Below are 18,987 nucleotides of genomic sequence, written 5' to 3'. Positions count from 1 at the left end.
ACAGTCAGCTGTTCCAAATACCATTGGAAAATGGCGTGTTCGGAAGCACTGCCAAAAGGCAAACGCTAATATTTAAACAAGTCCAAATGAGTGTTCACAACACACTCGATTTGAGATTCTTCATCTAGTGGTATTTGAAGATATGTAACGCGCAAATCAATTTTCGAAAAGTAGCGACCAGCGCTTAATTCGTCCATGCGATCCTCTGGGCGTGGCAATCGATAAGTATTAATCACAGTTTGTGGGCTGACTGTAGACTTAAAGTCAACACAGAAGCGAATGTGTCCTAAAGGTTTGGGGAGCAAAACCAGTGGACATGCCCATTGACTAGCTTGTATGGGTGCAATAGCTCCGCTATCTTGCAATTCTTTACGTTCAGCTGGCACATTGTCCCGAAATGCAATGGGTTCAAGTCTGTCACGGCAAAATTTCGGCTGAGCATTGTCTTTCATAGGAATGCATGATCGGGGGGTGGGAGAGATGGGTTGCCCATTTTGGAATAGGCAAATGCAATAACCAGACAATGCAAGCAATAAAAATAAGCACACAAGCAAAGAAAATTTTTGCAACGCCCACCTGACAACAAGGCACCAGCAAAACACAAAAGCCCACGACGAAACAAAACAGAGACAATCTGTGGTAGCTGGTGGCTCTGGGTTGGAAGCATTAACAGGGTGTCACTATGTTATTGTTCCTATATAAAAAAAGTGTGTGAAATCTTATGTGACTTAACTTTAACTGCTCAGGTTATCAGTCTCTAAGCTTACACACTACTTAACCTAAATTATCCTAAGGACTAACACACACACCCATGCCCGAGGGAGGACTCGAACCTCCGCTGGGACCAGCTGCACAGTCCATGACTGCAGCGCCCCAGACCGCTCGGCTAATCCCGCGCGGCGTTCCTATATCGTTGGCACCATGTTATTCATATATCTTGTCGCCATGTTGCTGTGTCTAGGAATCCTGCATACTCGGTTCGCTAGACAGACAAACAACTCGTATTAATGAGTTTTACTGCAACAAGACAGGTACAAATACTTAACTTTGATCTGAGAAGTCTTGTAGTCCTTTATACATGCTCATCCACTAGTGCAGTTACACAGATATGTTGCAAGCAAAGGGTGACATACAAAATAATTAGTTCTCTTCAGAATAGCAAACATAAGTAACACTTCTGGTCCTAGCGACCCCTACTAACAAAAGTCTGTCAACTGAATTGCAGTCACTGTTGATTTCCAACTGAGCTATGTAGAGATTGCTAATGAAGAGGCTACAATGCGTCTGCTAACGAAGTGGCTAAAGTTGAAGTTGCTGTCGAAGTGGGCCGCCAGTTTTTTTTATTTTATTTTATTTTTATTTATTTATTTATTTATTTATTTTTTAGTGTCACAGTGTTGCTGAACAGGCTTATCGGCTTCGCCGATTTTCCGTGTATTGGTGTAGTTGTGTTTAGGTAGTGCTGTTGGGGCACCATTTATTCACTTTGGGGGTCAGGATTGTGATTTTTGAACTTAAAAGTTCACCAGTCCGCCGCCCTTGGTGGGGTACTGCGCCTTGCAAGAAGGCTTGGTGTTTGTTTCTCCTTTCCTCTCCTCTTGGTGTTTGTTGCGGCTGGGTTGCCGCTTTCATCTTTGTCCATGGTGGTTCGGCGTCTGCTTGCCGCTAGATTGTCTCTCGCAATACGATCTACTTGGTCTGGTTTAAGGTGGTTGGTGTAGTTGAATTTTGCTTCTGACTGGGAGTTGGTGTGTATTTCCTGATTTAGTCTGTGGGGTCCTCTGTGATGGATAGTGGCACTCTCTGTTTGTGCCAGGTTTTTGGTCTTTGGGTGCCTACGTCTGTCAGGTGTCTGCAGCTGTTTCTGATGTTGTGTATCTTTTGTAAAATTTTTGTAGTCTGTTTCCTAATCGTTTGATCAAGTGTATCCATCTCCAGCTGTTCATGTAATTGGGATATTCTAGTCCAGTAGGGTGCTCCTAGGATCCACCTGAGCACCTTGTTCTGCACTACCTGCAGTCCACATTTCCTTGTTGGGCAAGCCACCGCCCATGATGAGCAGCCATATGTCATTGTGGGCAGCACCGTTGTCTTGTGTAGTGTCCGTTTTGTTTCTGCTTTCAAGTTCTTGCTCTTGAAGAGAGGGTAAAGGGCCTTTGCTAGGTTCAGGGCTTTTGTTTTCTTTTCTTTGATGTGATGGTGGTACAACAGTTTTCTGTCCAGCGTCACGCCAAGGTACTTGACCTCATCCCTCCAGGGTAGTTCCTGGGCGTTGAGCCGCAGATGGTTTTGCAGGACTGGTCGCCTTCGGGTGAAGTAGATGACGGTTGTTTTTGCGGCGTTTAGCTGAAGTTTGTTTGTTCTACACCAGTTTTCCACGCGATTGAGCTGTCGTTGTAGTCTGCCGATGGATACGTTGCCGATGTTCACTGGTGTAGAACGCCGTGTCGTCAGCGAATTGGGCGATGTGGACTCCTGCCTCCAAGGGAATGTCATTGACGTAGATGTTGAATAGAGTTGGCGAGAGGACAGACCCTTGGGGGATGCCCGCTTTCAGCTGGCGACGAGAGGAACGTTTGCCATCCACTTCGACCACGAAATGCCTCTCGATCAAGTAACTGTGAAGTAGCTTGGCGTAGACGTCTGGGATAGATGTTTGATGTAGTATCTTCCAGATTAAGTTGTCATGCCACACCTTGTCGAAAGCTTTTTCCCAGTCAAGGAACACGGCTGCGGTAGACTTCTGCAGGTTCATGTTAGCTGCGATGTGTTCAGTGACACGGAGCACTTGGAGTTCTGCTGACACCTTTTTTTGGAAACCGAATTGCTCGGCTCTCAGTGTGTTGTTGTCTGTCAGGGATGGTTGGAGACGCTGTAGTAAAATCCTCTCGAACAGCTTCCCCATGGTCTGTAGTAAGCTGATAGGTCTATTGTTTGAAGGGATTTTTGGGTCTTTGCCGGCTTTCGGTATGGTGATTAGTTTTGCTATTTTCCATGAGGAGGGAAAATACGACAGTTGCAAACATTTGTTGAATATCCTGGTCAGGAGCACTATTGGTTTACGTGGAAGATTTTTTAGGTGCATATGCGTTATTTTGTCGAGACCAGGTGCAGAACCTCCCTTTCATTTTCGTATTTCCCTTCTGATCTCAGATGGGGTGGTTAGCTGCGGTGTTGTGGAGGGTGGCGTACTCCTCAACGTATCGATGGTCTGTTTAATTCTGTCTTCAAGGTCTTGGTCGTCGCGTGTCTGTACGTCGTGGGATGGGAGGGTGTTTTGCTCTTCAAAGGTGTCAGCGAGTAACTCGGCCTTCGACAAGGCGTCGTAGATTGTGCCCTGATTACCTGTCATGGCCCTTTTGGGTGGTTGGGTGGCTCTTATGTTCTTTACTACCTTCCTCTCGTCGGTGGTTTGAAGATTGAATGACTCCATTTTGTCCGCCCATACTTCCGCACGCCACTCCGTTAACCGTTTGTTTAGCTCGCGCATTAGTTTGTTTGCAGTAGTACGGTCTCTTGGGTCGCGAGTTTGTTGCCAGCGCCTTTTGGCTTTGTTTTTGATGTGACGGAGATCACGGAGGAGGGGTGGGAGTTCGAACTCATTTCTAGGTTGATTTGTTATGGTTGTTGACTGGCGCGAAACTTTTTGGATCTGTGTGGTGAGTGATTCGATCGCTGAGTCGATCTCGTCCGTTGTTCTGAGCTGGGTATCTGGGCGGATGGTCGCCGTTAGGGAAGTTCCGTATAAGTCCCAGTCAGTTTTGAATGTTTGGTGCTGTGGTGGCGGTGGTGGCATGAGTCTGTGGAAATTAACCAACACAGGCTTGTGATCAGAGGATAGGTTGTCTCGGACATCCAAGTGGATGTTGTCTGCTATTCCCTTGGTCACAACGATGTCCAAGACGTCAGGCCTCTGTTGTCGCAGTAGCGGGACGTGGGTAGGGTCGTCAGGGCCCCAGACTGTTATCTGAAGTGCTTCTTCTAAGCTTACTAATTGGTTGCCCTTGGGGTTTGCCACTCGGGAGTTCCAGAAGGGATGCTTTGCATTTAAGTCCCCCCCGAGTAGCACCCTTGGATGGAGGTCAAATACCTGTCGTAGCTCATTTTCTCGAAGTTCTCTGTTTGGGGCAAGGTATGCTGCCCCAATCAGCAGTACTCCTATGGTTGTGTTTATTTTTAACAGGGTAGCTTCTATTTCTTCCAGTGCAGGGGTTTCTACTGTGTCATGGGTAATGTTCTTGATAAAGATCGCCGTGCCACCGCCTCTCTGGTGTTGTCTGTCGGTTCTGTATGTGGCCATGTTTCTTAAGCGGAAGATGTCAGGTGGACGTAGATGGGTTTCAGTTACGAGCATTATATCGATGTCGTTTTCTGTGATAAAGGCTTGTACTTCAGTCTTTTTGCTTTTTATGCCATTGGCATTCCAGAGGCATAATGTCATGTTCCGTTTGGGTGTTCTGCGGCTCGCCATCTCTACTCCATGATGGTGACTACTGCCTCCATCAGTATTAGCGCTTTGGTGGCTTTGTCATTTGTTTTTCGGAGTTTTTGGGCGGTGAGTTTGACTGTGTTCAGCAGTCGCTGCTTGTCAAAGAGTTTGAGGGTGTTCAGTATCTCACCTATATCTGCTCCCACTTCAGTTTGAAAGGGAGTTGGGCCTGGTTCTGTATTTTGTGGTGGTGTTGGTTGTTTGGTTTCTGGAGTGGTTAGTTGTTTAGTTTCTGGAGCAGTTGGCTGATTGGGTACTGTTGCGGTTTCCGCTGGGTGGCTTTCCTGGATGTGTGTAGCTTCTAGTTGTGTTGGCTCAGTTGTTGTTGGCACTCGCTCGGCTTCGGTGGATTTTGGGCTGTGCCCTGGCTCCCTAGGCTTCGGGACTGGTATTTGTTCCCTAGGCTTGGGGGTAGGCAGTGGTTTCGAGGGCCCTTGGATTGGCGTCCTGGTGTCATCCCTGCCTTTCACCTGGGTGTGTACTGGTGTCAGTTGCTTCGGTGAGACTGCACTTGTATATGTGCGGGCTGTTTCTTTATCAAGTTGCTGCTGAGTCCTACTGCTATCTGGTTGTGGTGTTTGGGTGGTGATTTGCCTGGCCTCTTGGGTTCCTGTGGTTTCAGTTGCTTCTTGGCGCTGCACTGCATTTTGGTGCTGGTCAGCCCGCTTTGGTGGGCGTGTGTGTTGTTCGGTTCGTGCAGTTGGTAGGAAGGGTTTCAGCTTGCTTTGATAGACTTCGCAGCCTTTGTAGTTTGCAGGGTGCGCTCCATTGCAGTTGGCGCACACTGGACTGTCTGATCGCGGCTTAGTGCAATCTTTCGCCTCGTGTAGGCCCGCACAAATCAAGCACCTAGTGGGAAGAGTACAGTAGTTCGCCGTGTGGTCGAACCTTTGGCAGCGCCGGCACTGTCTTGGTCCAATTCTGGGCTTGTATGATTCGATACGAATCTTCATTCCCAGGAGGATGCGCTCGTCATACAGACGGTCGGCTTCGGGTCTGGGTGGTGTGTTAATTTGATAAGTTCCTTCGTGAATCAGTTCCCTCGTTTCATAGTTCCTTTTCTTGTACTCAAACACTGATACAATTTCATGGCCTCTTCCCTCAAGTGCAGTTTTCACGTCATCCTCGGGCGTCCGCGGGGGGAGGCCCTTCATCACAAATCTCCTTTGCCTGTCTGCGGCCAGCTGGTGTGTGAAATGAGGAAGACTTTCCTCTCTGAGGAATTTTTCCGCAGCGCGGAAATCTTCGACAAAGTGATACTTGGTGTTGTCCCCGCGGAAGATTGCTTTTAGGGGGCCTTTTAGCTTTGTTTTCAGGATCTTGTTTAGTTTGATATAATCACATGGCTGGTGGACAATGATCGGTGGTATCGTGGGGAAGCGTGTGTGTTGGTTATGGCTTTCACTATCGTGTGGTACTTCCTCCTGTGGTGCGGTTTTTGGTGACCCGTTTCCCTCTTTGAGCTCATTTTGTGTGGCCAGTGCGCCAGGGAGCTCTTCTATTAGGTCAAGGACCTGGTATAGGTTTTCAGTCTCGAAGGACAAGCGCTCTGGCACCGGTTCCGGAGAGGATCTGAGTGATCGTGAACTGGCATTTTGCCAGTCGTCTTCGGCCCTTTCCTGTGATGGATCGTTACCGCTTGGGGATGGTGTTTCTGCGGTGTTGTCAGGTGGTTTCTGAGTGGTTTGGTTGCTCCTCGTTTCTTCCATTTCACGTGGTGGCATGTATTTAGGCATTACATTTAGGTGGTTGGTGTACCCTAACAGTGGAGATGTACACACCTGATCGCGATATTCTTCACTAATCCTAATCTCTGGCCTGGCCTGTCGGGCGCAGTACTTATGTCGTCTTCACCTAGAGGCCTCCACTGTCGCGTTGTCGTTCTAGAGGGAGGTCGGTCAGCGTGCGATTGGCTGATCTCTTGTCACAGCCTTCTCTTCTCTGTCGTTCCCGCCTCGCGTGCCGGCGCTGACTTTACGCCGTAACACAAGTCATAATGAAAAAGTAATTGATTTGAGAGGAAGAAGCAGAGAGAGGAATAGTACAGATCGCCAAAGACGTCGTTCTGTCTTTTTACACCCTCCAGTCTCCCTACAACACTCTGTTGTCTAATATTCCTCTCTCTGATTGCTAGGACATCAGCTTTGTTACTGGAAACGGGTACAGCTTACGCCTAGAATTTTTTGCAATGGATATGTTAGGTCAGAGGACGGCTTGTCTTTTGGATACAACTCGTGTGCTTAAATGCAATTGTTTTCGTCGCCCTCTGCATCCTCTAGCCGTTGATCGTTACGGATTATTCCAACTTTAGCGTCAGATTTCTGCCCCAGCGGCTAGAGGGTTTTCTGAACCTCTGTCCGCTCCTCCGCCCTATTTCGGCGAGGCTACAGCCAGAATAACTGTGATTTCTTGTACCAGAAATCTTGGGCCGCCAAAGCTGATGATTCTGATTTAAAGAGTAGTGAGTGGCTGTGATCTAACCCACAACGCAGCACCTTCAAAACGGTAGTCGAAGTCTCTAACCTAGACCACTGAGATTTCTCTCATTATTTAGAGGATTAAAATTTGTTTATTTGACTTACCAAAAATGTTCAAATCTGTGTGAAATATTATGGGACTCAACTGCTGAGGTCATCAGTCCATAAGCTTACACGCTACTTAAACTAAATTATCCTAAGGACAAACACGCACACCCATGCCCGAGGGAGAACTCGAACCTCCGCCGGGACCAGCCGCACAGTCCATGACTGCAGCGCCTTAGATCGCTCGGCTAATCCCGCGCGGCATTTGACTTTCCATCATTCCGTATTTCCTTGGGCTTCAGAACGAAAAAAGAAAACAAAAGAAAATAAAAAAAACGAATGATGAGGCAAAACCTTCACGATACTAATCTCACGGAAACAACATACTTTGCACTGAAGCAGACCCGCGGACTTTGCCTCACAGTATGACACCTTTCTTTTTTTATACGTCTTCGATTATCTCACCCCTTCGATAACATCTTGTAGAGCAGCCTCGAGAAAGGTACAGTTCTGTTTGCATAAAATGCTGCGTTGTGGGGACAAAACATTGTTTACCCTGTTATTGTTGTTTAATGCAGTGTCAGACACGAATAATCATCATCATTGCCACCATCATCGTCCTCCTCTTTTGAGGCTTTTGACGCATTTGAAGAGGAGACTAGATATAATTCTCTGGTATTCAGCGTTTTCTTGGTCTTTGAAGTCGTATTCACAGATTCGTCCAAAGAAGAACGAAACACCACTCTTGATAATGCTGTTCATATACGTAAATAGCGCCTAACCGGTTACGAACCGACAGGTTCATCATAAGACAGCTGTTCCCATAAAGATGGATATTTGTTGAAGTTTATGTAAGTTTTGGTTCTTTATTTCCTCTTGTGGAGAAAGATTCATACGATGATGTTGCTGTCGAAAATCCCGCGTCATTTTTCGGCAGCACCACCATCCCAAGAACCTTTTACTGCAAAGGGGAATGAAGAGCCAAAAATGTTCATTTTGATGTGAACAGTCCTCTCATGATAAACTTGTCGGATCGAAATCGATTCTTAAGTAAATTAATAGCATCATCAATAATTGCTGGCTGCTGTCTTCTTCTTTGAAAAAAAAAAAGAAAAAAAAACCTACATTTTGTACATAGCAACGATCTCAGAACGTCAGTTTTGGACAAAACAGCATCAAAAGTCTTCTGTGTCGTTACGTCGACATTTTTCTGTCACTGAGATGTAACTACCAGTTGGCTAAGTCAACTTTTCCCTGGCTTTCTTAAGTAACACCAAACACACTGTAGAGCTAAAGAAACTGATACATCTGCCTAATATCGCGGAGGGCCCCCACGAGCACGCAGAAGTGCCGCAACACTACGTGACATGGACTCGAGTAATGTCTGAAGTAGTGATAGAGGGAGTTCGCACCATAAATCCTGCAGGATTGACCATAAATCCGTAAGAGTACGAGGGGGTGGAGATCTCTTCTGAACAGCACGTTGAAAGGCATCCCAGATGTGCTCATTAATGTTCGTGTCTGGGGAGTGGAAGTGTTAAACTCAGAAGAGTGTTCCTGGAGCCACTCTGTAGCAATTCTGCACGTGTGGGGTGTCGCATTGTCCTGCTGGAATTGCCCAAGTCCGTCGGGCAGACAGGATGCCTATGTGTCACCTGTAAGAGTCGTATCTAGATGTATCAGGGATCTCATATCACTCCAACTGCACACGCCCCACACCATTACAGAGCCTCTACCAGCTTGAACAGTCCCCTGCTGATATGCATGGTCTATGGATTCATGAGGCTATCTCCATACCTGCACGCATCCATCCACTCAGTACAATTTGAAACGAGAGTCGTCCGACCAGGCAACGTGTCTTCAGTCATAAACAGTCCAATGGGCCCAGGCGAGGCGTAAAGCTTCGTGTCGTGCAGTCATCAAGGGTACACGAGTGGGCCTTCGGCTCTGAAAGCCCATATCAGTGATGTTTCGTTGAATGGTTCGCACACTAACACTTGTTGAAGTCTCAGCATTGAAATCTGGAGCAGTTTGCGGAAGGAATGCACCTTTGTCAGATTGAACGATTCTCTTCAGTCATCGTTGGTCCCGTTCTTGCAGGATTTTTTTTCCGGCCGCAGCGATGTCGGAGATTTGATGTTTTACCGGATTCTTGATATTCATGGTACACTCGTGGAATGGTTGTACCCTGGACATGCTGTGTCCCATCGCTCGCGCGCCGACTATAACACCACGTTCAAACTCACTTAATTCTTGACAACCTGCCATTGCAGCAGTTGTTACCGATCTAACAACTGTGCCAGACACTTATTGTCTTACATAGGCGTTGCGGACTGCTGCGCTGTATGCTGCCTTGTTGACCCATCTCTGTATTTGAATACGCTTGCCTATACTAGTTTCTTTGACGCTTCAGCGTATATCTCTTTCTTGACCTTTTGTCCTCACTGAACTCCTCTACTGTCAAAATTCATCCAATACTGTTCTGTTCGATGTTTGGCTAAAAAATTTGGTGTTTTGGAGAGTTCTCTCTGGCTGCAAGACAATCCTGCCAGAATGCATAGAGGTGATCTTAACGTGCGTTTACACAGCTCAATATTTATCTCGCAAAACAGTTTTGTGAGTCTGCATCGCAATATGGCCTACTTTGATCTACACAGTGGAAAATGATGCGCTAAACAAGTGCGAAAAGGGTAAGCTTCAGTTTGGGCGAAACAGCCATATCGACGTGTTGAGTTGTAGAACTCGCGCAAGAAGCATGGCACCAACGCAGAAAAGCATTCACGTCGTGCTCGCTGGGCAAGTCGATCTTTTGGTTGAGAAGGGGCGGCTGCCACACAGTCGACCGTTGCCTTCCGACGTGCATATGCTGAGCGCTGTCGTTGCTGTCCTTTTACTATGTAGCATGGCACCACACTCTTCCGCACCGTACGTGGAAGGAAAGTTTTTCATAATCTGGCACGTGAGATTATATGCAATGCCATTAACCCTTAACATGGACCACCCGCCTCACAGGCTGGTACAGATTCAGCTTGTGGACGCTGGAGCGCTGCAGCCTCCTGCATTACCCTCAAAGACCAAGAGAGTCTCAGTCGTTCATATGTTGTTGCGAAGTGAACATCTTTGTGTCCACCATTACTCGACTGTCCCACTGATTTCCTGGAACGTACCCCACCTCGTAGCCGGATATATCCCTAAACGTACGTAAATACGCCAGCTTCCCAGGCGTATATTCCTGTTTGTGTAATGTTGTGTCGTAGACGTCTGTTCTCAGTGATGTATATCGTCATAAATGACCCGTTCTCTGCTGCAGATCTTTCATCTCATAGAAAGTAGTAATGAAGTCCTTCGCTGGCAATTCTGATGAACAATGAGTAGGCTGCCGGGGGTAGTGTCATCTCGAGCAAAACACATTTTGGGTCATATTCCCTCCCTCCACATCCAATGAACCTGAAACCGATGTAGAAGTTGATTGTGAAGACTCATATGTATAAAATATAGACGACATGCAAAATTCCGATCAGAGTTCTCCATCTGAGGTATCGGAAGCAGAATTAGAAGAGTTAACTTCTGCAGCTTCGTCAGGAGATGATCACTACCGACCAGGTGGTGAGGAGAGGTGTGAACAACGACCCAGTGAAGATATAGAGCATGCTGTAACCTATTTGAAGAACGGGGGTCTTTTTCTTGGAATTCAAAACCGATTGCGTCGAGAAACAGCAGTTCTGCGACAAATGTTATAAAAATACGGCTTTCATGTCTGTAGGGAGACCTCGAAGATTACAAAATCCCAGTCCTGAAGGTATTTGGCGTATCTACTTCTCTGACAATACAATAGATGGCATTGTGAGGTGGACTATTTCCAAAATAAAGTCTGTAGGAAAAAATTAGAATACCCGGATAATGTTCCGTGTAAGAACACCTCAAAAGAAGAGATATCCTCACTTTGTGGTCTCCTTATGTTATCGTGAATTTTCGAGGCCTTTTCTTTTTCTAGCGGTGCGACTGATAGTTCAATTTTCCGAGCTACTATATCGGAAAAGAGGTGAAATGTGTTGATCAGGGCTTTGCGTTTTGATGATTCAACAACAAAAAAGAAGAGAGAATAATTAAATTCACTTGCAGACATTTAATCTCTTTTTGAGAATTCTTTTGAGAACTGTCAGCGGAATTACGAAACTTGAGAATTTGCTTGCATAGGAGAAACCTTCATTCCTTTCAGGGGTCGATACTGGTTCAAAATGTGCCCAACAAACTGGCCAGATATGGCATAAAAGTAATGTGTTTAACGGACGCGAGGAATTCATACATGTATAACGCATATCTGTACGTCGCCAAGGACGGTGACGGGGCAGGGCTCACGGCCGAAGAAAGACAACAAAGCAAGCCCTCTCAAGCAATAGTACGCTTATCGGCATGTATCTACAATACACATAGAAATATCACCTTCGATAACTGGTTTTAGTCGGTGGAAATTACCCAGCGGTTGTGGGACAACGGACTCAGCGATGGTTGGGGCCATTCTCCCGGATAGGACCAAAGCAATCGGTTCAAGCATCTACGGATTCATCAAAGATCTGACTCTTGTCTACAATGCACCATGATGATTTCGTCGACCAAGGGAATAATAAACCCGAAATTATTTCATTTGACAATGCAACGAAGTTAGATGTAGATACACTCGACATGAAAGGCGGCAATTATTCATGTAATAGACTGAATGGAAGGCGGCCATTGGCTATTTTGTGTCATTCAGTGCCAGTCTCTTGCTGCAATGCCTGTGTTTTTCACAAACATCTCAGGGACAAAGCTGCGTCGCCAAGGTTTTATTTCATGGAAGCATTAGGCCTCTGACTCATGAAACCCCACATGAAACAACGATTCCAGTCAAATTTACCAAACCATGTACGAACAATTATTGTGGACATAGTGAAAACAGATGGTGACTGTCACCAAACAAGACGAAACGTTGAACCAACTCAGTCAGTGAGGGAACCAGTTCGAACCGACCCGCTGGAAAAACGTGATCTGCCGATATTGTCCCTACCATTAGAAAGAGTGACTAACTACCAATTCGTGAAATGCCAAATCACAACCTGCCTTGAATGCTCTAAGAAGCTTTGCAGTACATGCGTATCAGGCGTGTTGATAGACAGTTGTTATCTATTATTAGCTGATTTGTAATAGATAACATTTACTTTCGTATCTGTAACGAAAATAACAAAATATATTTTGCGTTCATCAACTAATTCTGGTGACTGAGATTGATTGGTGGAAACAGCTCATGTATTTATTTGAGATTCCTTCTAGTTTTCGAATGACTCCATTCCTGAGTGTTATAGTGCATACTTTATTTATGTTTGCTGGTAATTAGTTTTATTTACTACCTAATATTCTGGAAATAGAGTTCACACGAATTTTAGTTATGCCATCAGTGTTTGCTAAAGTTACTGAAAAGGCTGTGTGTTTAAGGATAATTGATCGTTTTATATCAAACAATTTGCAATCACATATACAGTTCGGCTTTAGAAGTCGTTTAACAACTGAAAATGCTATATTCTCTTTTCTCTTTGAGGTACTGGATGGGCTAAACAAAAGGTTTCTAGGCATATTTTGTGATTGTATTGATCACAAAATATTGCTCCAGAAGTTGGACCAGTACGGAAAACGGGAAGTAGCTCACAATTGGTTCACCTCTTAGTTTAGCAACAGACAGCAAAAGATCATTATTCAAAGTGTTGAGAATGGCTGTGATGTGTGTCTGAAGGGCTGCGGTCAAGTGGGGGGGGGGGGGGTGCCCCAGGGATTAGTGTTGGGTCCACTCCTGTTCCTTATTTATATGAATAATACGCGCTCTAAGTATTATGGGTAACTCTAAAATATTTCTGTTTGCTGAAGACTCTAGCGTGGTAGTAAAGTGTGTTGTGTGCAACGCTGGCCTCTTTCCAATAGTGCAGCTCATGACATAAGTTCATGGCTTGTAGAAAATAAACTAACGCAAAATCACAGTAAGACTTAGTGTTTACAGTTTCTAACACACAATTCAACAAAAGCCGACGTTTTAATTTCACAGAATGGGCATATGATTAGTGAAACTGAACAGTTCAAATTTCTAGGTGTTCAGATAGATAGTAAACTGCTTGGGAAGCCCACATTCAGGATCTTGTTCAAAGACTTAATGCTGCCATTTTTACTATTCGAGCAGTATCTGAAGTGAGTGATCGTTCGACACGAAAATTAGTCTACTTTTCTTATTTTCATTCGCATATGTCGTATGGTATTATATTTTGGGGCAACTCTTCCCATTCTAAAGGATATTTTTTGCTCCGAAACTGGCGATTCGAGCAAGTTCTCGAACCTCTTTTCGACCACTGTTCACGAGTCTGGGTATTTTGACGTTTACCTCTCAATAAATATATATTCCTTACTGTCATTTCTTGTTAACAATATTAGCTTATTCCCAAGACTAAGCAGCTTTCACTCAGATACTACTCGTCAGAAATCAAACCTGCATTTGCATCGGACTTCCTTAACTGTTGTGAAGAAAGATGTGCAGTATACTGATGCATCCATTTTCAGTAAGCTACCACTAGAATTCAAAAAAGCTTAGCAGTAACCCATGCGCTTTCAAATCGAAACTGAAGAGTTTCCTCATAGGTCACTCCTTCCATTCTGTCGAGAAGTCCCTTGAACGATTAAGCTGATTCTTGTTGTATTGTTGATTGCGTTTACTTAAACTTATGGCTTGACTTTTTCGGGTTCATAAACATTTTATTTTTATCTGTCATTACTTTTTTGTTGTAATTTCATGTACTGACACGTTCCATGACCTTGGAGATTTCCTCCTCAGTTTGGTCCTACGGAACTTGACGTGTAAATAAAATAAGTAAATAAATAAAATAAATAAAGTTTCCAGTTCTTTGAAGGTGCATAATGTTACGGATTATTTTTATTTTCAGAACAATGTTTTTGTGATTCCATTCTCTTTCGTTTCGTATAGAATTTTTCTAATGAAGTGCATGTGATGTAGGTGTTTATATCTTGCATGACTATTTTTCACACAAAATAATCACGAGGTTCTTTTTTCACACTTGGCTAACATGTCGCATGTTCCTGTTTCTCCAAATGTCAATAATTTTGTGTTTAAATTTACGTGTTGTTTCCCTAATATAATGTTCTAAAAGGGAAAACATGACACGTTGACCATTGAAACAAAAGTGAAAATCCCCAGAACTTATGACATACTGGTTTAGCAGCCTGAGAGGCGAACGTTCCCTGTAACGTAAGTATCGTACACGTTCCAAGCTAAGCGTTACGTTTTTGTCGGAAGAGGCAAACGAAGAAGCATAAATCTCATTGAAAACAGCCCTTGAGAGCGCTACAGGAGCCGCCTGTTGTTCCAGTCGCACAATAAAGAGAATAAACAAGGAAGGGGGAAACGAAGCTACAACTACTTTCAAAGGGTCACTGCCTGGAAGAGACCTGAGAAGGAAGAGAGGAAAATTTCATTTTTAGATAATATTGCTGAACAGGTTATCAGCAGATTGACACATAATTTCCATGTGATTTCAGTAAGCGACATTGACCGCTACAGTACATATCCTTTTTTGTTTTAGAAGAGTTCCTTCTGGTGTGTGTCGTCGATCTTGTTTTGCTTTGGTTGTTTGTTTAGGCGAATATTTCCTTTTCAGTACTCTAATGAGCAGCTATTGCGTTTGAACGTGTATATTTGTCGAATTATTTGTGATACTGACGTAGTGTGTGAGCTGTTGTTACGCTCTTTGACCGTTACCAAGCAACGGCTTCGCGCGTGGCGCCTTAGGGGACATGTGTGGTGTAATGGTCAAGATGAATGTTATCGGCTGGCAACAAGAGCGCCGTCTCGATTCCCAGAGGACAGTCGGGGCAGGCGCTTTCAGATCAATGCGTGACCGAACTGGCGTCGGGACTTTGTATTCGACCAGAAGTTACTAAACTTGGTGATCACGTTGCAGTACTGTTCCTGTTCACTTGTGCAGGGGAGGTGACTTGAACATACAGTTCAAACACTTTAGCGTTATTTACTCAGTGTTTTCCCGCTGATACTAATTCCGACACACTTGAAAAGAATGAAATATTCATTGTTTCGTGTTATATGACATCCATCAGTTCATTTGGTCTTGCCATTGCAGGTCACAATTAAATTTTTTGTCTTAACGTTTAAATTACGCATTTAGCGGTTTGGTACCGGTGCGGATAGTGAGAAAGAAATTGAGTGATACAGCTGGTCTGAGCCTGCTCAGTGAATGCGTATGGTTTAATACTCTTATATGTGGTTTTTCCGTTACTCGTCTTAGTTGATACTGTATCTTTGCTTAGTTCTGTTTAATCAGACTTCTGTGATCAGTACTGGTTTTTCCAAGTTTGAATCTAAGGGTACAAATCTTTTTCTAGGTTTATCAGTACTTATTACTGGTGGTTTATTATTGAAAAATTAACAGCTGTTGCCATCAGATGCAACTGCTGTTGTTTGATTTGTTCTTTTTGGTGTATAGATTATTTATTAATATCATGAAAGGTTATTTAATACATAAGTCTGAAGACTAGCCATGCAACGTCTAATTTGAGTAACTTGGAAGAGCTGACCGCTTTGTGAATTGGTTGTTTTGTGTTTGTTAAATGTATTTTATCTATATGTTTTAGAAATACCAGCCACTGCGCTATTTGACCCTGTACTGTGAACTGGTGCCGGCTTTGGGTTCAGCCCATATTCCGGTGACTGTAAATGGAGGCTAACTGGGCATCTTTTGGTGTTTATCATTGGACTGTAATCCTTTGGCCTGCCCTGTATTTCGTTATTCATGAGCACAGTGCTGATTGATTTTGATAAAATTTTTGTTGTGTGGATGATGCCTATTTGACAGCCTTGCCCAACCACTCGTCAAGCACGTAGCTTACTCGCCATTTTAACCTATTAATACGACTGTTTGCAGACTCGCTAGGTGTAACTTACGAGTTGTGCAAGATGTATGTTCACGTGCAGGCTTCAGCCGTCGATCTGCAACGTCCCTACGGCCGAGTGGTGTCAAGAACGCTGCACAGCTGCAGGCCTATTTATTTTGTGCGCATTGTACCGCTTGCTGCTGCGTCTACGTTCGCCCCTGTGACGATATTGTATTTGAAAAATAAAAACAAAACCTAATGAGATCGCCACTGGTGAAGAGCGGAATTATTCACTCGCGATGCCAATAAGAGAACCAGCATATGATAAAATTGGTAATGCAACCTACTGAAAACACCATCGGAAACTTCGTCCGCAAGACTGTTGCAGATTAGTAATGTTACTGATATTTCGGATTGTGGTGTCACCGCCAGACACCACACTTGCTAGGTGGTAGCTTAAATCGGCCGCGGTCCATTAGTACATGTCGGACCCGCGTGTCGCCACTGTCAGGATCGCAGACCGAGCGCCACCACAAGGCAGGTCTCGAGAGACTGATTAGCACTCGCCCCAGTTGCACGACGACTTTGCTAGCGACTACACTGACGAAGTCTTTCTCTCATTTGCCGAGAGACAGTTAGAATAGCCTTCAGCTAAGTTAATGGCTACGACCTAGCAAGGCGCCATAAGTAACTTCATGTATCTACTGAGTCTCACTTGTATCATCAAGAATGCTGTATACCAAAGGACGATATAAAAGTTAAGTGTTCTAGTAGCTACGTTCTTTTCTTTATCACATTCAGTACGAATCCTGTTCCAGACTTAACGCCAGACGGCGTGAGTTGACGCGTGCCCTTTCGGCTACTTCACTGTGGACTGGCTGCCTTAACAGTCCACTACACGGATATTTGAAAAAAAAAGTTTACGAAGCTGAAAGAAGCACCAAGTGTTCGAAAAGCGATAGTTGTGATACTGAATTTGTAACGTCCCCTTAGGAAAATTATAAATGACTGTGCTGATAAACCTCTTACGTTATTTGATTTTCAAACAGCTGAGCAAAACTGAACGTACTGAGACATTTCTCTCTTTACTTATTCTGATCATCACTAAACTGACACACAATTCTTTTTAGCGCAACGCAGTCTGACTTTCAATAATCCCTACAAAAGAATGGCCCTGACTAACAATAACCTATACCTTTCTTGAATCCCTTACCTCACAAAAATCTTAGTTGCTCGAACTACTGCAGTACAGCGAGCGCCAGTACTGCCAGCTAAATAAAAGATTGTAACTACTGAAGGCACTACTGATAGGCATAGTTAACAAATGAAAGATTTTGATAGAGAACAAACAATGTATTTGCCTTAATAGTGTTTCCTTTTTCTGACGTCCGCCCTCAAAATTCTGCCATCTCTCTCCCCACATCCGCCACTGCTAGCGGCTCACCTCCAACTGCGCAACGCTACGCGCTCTTCACATCCAACTGCCCAACACTACACAAGCGAATATTCCAACAATGAGTCCAACCAGCCACAGACTGCACACAGCACAGTCAGTGATATTCATACAGAGCGCTACGTGGCGGTATCAACATAAAAACCTACCCAGTCCACTTACAAACTTCATCACAACAGGTGATTCTTCTAGCATAAACTGAGCAGTAACTGTATATCTATCTGTTTTCACTACTGCTGTTTACTTTGTTGCAAGATTTTGCTATTGTAATAGGGCCACTTTCTTGTAATTTTATCTCTTGTTGCGGTCTGTTCGTACTTTCTTAGTTAGTTGCTGACTGTTTTACTGAGTAACGTTTTTCGTGATATTATATAGCTTTTACCCAGAAGGGCGTCATTAGGGACAGTGCTGGTCTGCGGACACAAGGAGAATTAGCCGCCGCCGAGAAACTGCTGGCGCTGGCCACGATAAACAGGTTTCAGACTGTTGCTCTAAGCTGCAGCCACGTTGGGATTTCAGTAGCAAAACTGCGACACCTCTGTTTCCGTTGGAATCCCCTAGAAACCCCGACGTGACTGAGTCTCCCATTGCACAATATGAACTTTTAGTCCTCATTTGAAACCAGTGGCAGACAGTGGTGGGTACGTGTATCTTCGCGCGAAGGGGGAATCTGGGTACGGGCAGCACGTCTGTCCCCTTACGCCTTAAGCCGTCCTCACACGCGACGTGTTCTACATCGCGAAGCACGTCAGACGTGGTATCCTTCGTGGTTGCTGCACGCTCCGAAACGACCTGCTACATCACACGGAACGTGCTTCTCATCGTGATTTGCCAGCCGACCGCTCTCCAGCAGCAGTTGCATCTGGCGCGCAAATCACACAGTTTCTTCGCGGAAATGGACGCACGTAAAATGGCTGCGTTAACTCTGGCAGCGACAGTCGAAGCGGACCCGCCATGGGCTTGAACAGAAAACTGCTACCAGAGGAGCACTACATGATGCTGTACATCGATCTGACAACGCGAGGCCACGACGTTGAGATCACGGATTTACTTCGAACTTTCGACACTTTTAGTAGGCCACTAAAATAACAGAATGTGCAAGTAGTAAGCTGCACTACTCTGGCAGTTCCGATTGACCTTTAAGTTTCTATAATTTATAAATTATGCCACTTTCCATTGGAAAAATTTGGACAGAAATACAAAAAATGTCATCTACTCTCATACTGACACGTTAAATTTAAGACACTGTTGATATTACCTGTGTAAAAATTCGTCAATAGGTAATTAAATTTTAGAAAATTTGCAATGAAAGTAGTTGGAAATTAATTGACATGATGAATTGTTTACGCAACTGAATAAGAAAACAGAAAAGTGTGGGGGATACAAAACTGAAATGTTCTACTAATAAATTCATGTGAGGACTACTTTGGACTGCAAATTGTAACATGTTATGTGGTAATAATAATAATAATGTATTATGGTGAAGAAGTGCTGCATTTAATGTCAAGAGTGTAATTTGAGTCCATTACATTACATGAGGAATTAATAGAAAAGTTTACATTTCGAATGGATTTGAACTAAGTAGCAAAATATTTGATACTATA

Source organism: Schistocerca nitens, chromosome 1 (genome assembly GCF_023898315.1).
Source record: "Schistocerca nitens isolate TAMUIC-IGC-003100 chromosome 1, iqSchNite1.1, whole genome shotgun sequence".
Taxonomy (NCBI): Eukaryota; Metazoa; Arthropoda; class Insecta; order Orthoptera; family Acrididae; genus Schistocerca; species Schistocerca nitens.
The sequence above is the reverse complement of the archived record's forward strand: the minus strand, read 5'-3'. Positions refer to the sequence as shown.